This window comes from Oratosquilla oratoria, chromosome 9 (genome assembly GCF_046742065.1).
Source record: "Oratosquilla oratoria isolate Oo_2021 chromosome 9, ASM4674206v1, whole genome shotgun sequence".
In the NCBI taxonomy this organism is placed as follows: domain Eukaryota; kingdom Metazoa; phylum Arthropoda; class Malacostraca; order Stomatopoda; family Squillidae; genus Oratosquilla; species Oratosquilla oratoria.
The window spans coordinates 12,465,518-12,467,138 of record NC_134785.1 but is presented as its reverse complement, the minus strand read 5'-3'; the positions used below and the strand labels follow the sequence as shown (position 1 = coordinate 12,467,138).

The following is a 1,621-nucleotide window of genomic DNA, read 5'->3' as shown; positions in this document are numbered from 1 at the left end:
TCTCTATCTACAATATCTATCTTTATCTGTTTCTGTTTGTATCTCTCTCTTTCTCTCTTGGTCTATCTCCGTCTCTGTCTTTTTCTGTCTATCATCTGTCTATCTCTATCTTTCCACCTTGGTCTATCTCTATCCCTGTCCCTATCTGTATCTATCTGTCTCTCTTAGCCTTTCTCTCGGTCTCTATCTTTCTATCTTTATCTCTATCGCTGTCTCTATCTCTCTGTCTCTATCTTTTCTCACATTTACCTCGTTATTTTGAACCAAATCGGTTACCTGACAACTTTTGGCAAATTCTATAGATTTCAATTCAATTCCGATTCTTTTTTTCTCGAAGTATCATCTCCGTTTTTTGACGTCGAAAGGATGAAGGTATACGAAAAGGAATTACAAAAAGTCCTTTATTTACAATATTGTGGTCTTTGTTATAAAAATACACGGAAATTTTGATATACAAGTTTACATGTAAGATATTTATATATTTATATATATATTTTTTTTTATCCAGAAACCGACTGTCCAATTACACCACTCACTCTAGATAGTTTTGCCTTCCTATAGCAGTTACTGATATCAGTTATTAATAGAAAATAAAATGACTAGGTCAATACCTATATTACTATAAGCTCGCTCTCTATACATAGTTATATCATGTGGAGTGCTGAGACAACTCCTGCTTAATGAATGATGAAGCACTCCAATCGTCATTAATCAGTCTGGGACTTCAAGTCACGCCGGGTTGACTTGACCATCACAACTCCCAACGCTGTAGCTGGTTACTTCTCTCTGCTGGAAACCTCAAACGTGGACAAGCGGGGAGGCGACCCAACGGCGGCCTAAAACTCCCAGCGGCTTGGCGCAACTGACAGAGCTTGCCCTCCCAGAGGTTTCTCACTTCCCACTCCGAAGTGATTTCCAGTACAGAGAACGAAGATGGAGAGCCACTAGTTTGAAACGCGCCTCCTCTGGAATCTGCAGCTTCCTGGATTTCGGAGATTTTTCTGTTCCAAATTCTGGAAATGGACTCAGAGAGAACTGCAGCGGCGGGCAGTGTGGATTCCACTCGTCTGGGGATTTTGTCACCTCAGGGGGCGAAGGTGGCGGACCTGAATCCCGCGGGGGTTTTGGTCGGTGGCGCTCCAGTTCAAGATCCCCTCCTTCTCCTCCTCCTCCTCCTCCTCCAGGTGAATATAATCACCCAGCGGCAGTCGGAACAAGCACTGCTGTGTGACCCGATTAATGACGATGCAGCACAAATCATGCCCGTTTGTAATCCTGATGTTGTAGTGTTTATGACTATGTACATCCCATCCCCATCCCCGGTACAATACACGAACAATTGAGGTAAGGCATCAACGTCCATTATGAGTATGGACATCGTCATTCTTTCTTTCCCCGAGTCCCTTTTAGGGCTCTGCGGACACCGCAGTGACTGCCACCGTCCTTTCATTCCCCCATCACTGTCATCAGAAGTTTCTGTCACGGCTAATGCCGCCAGACGATTTTATTCATCTGACGGAAATGGTGCGTCATAACGATCGTGGGTTTAGTTTAGTCTGTCAGGAGTCTACCGCCGAAGTGGTTAACCCTTTCTCGACTATTGGTGACCAGTATATCTGTT

General features: G+C 43.9%; 1 protein-coding gene across 11 annotated transcripts in view; it reads right to left on the bottom strand.

Annotated features, from left to right (window-relative positions):
• Positions 1-386: 386 nt before the first annotated feature.
• Positions 387-1,621, bottom strand: part of LOC143028208 (glutamate receptor-interacting protein 2-like) — a 427,238-nt gene continuing 426,003 nt past the window's right edge. For all 11 annotated transcript variants that reach the window (XM_076189988.1, XM_076189998.1, XM_076189997.1 and 8 more), the window contains one exon: positions 387-1,621. This exon is cut by the window's right edge and continues 979 nt beyond it. The gene's annotated coding sequence lies outside the window, so the exon portion shown is untranslated.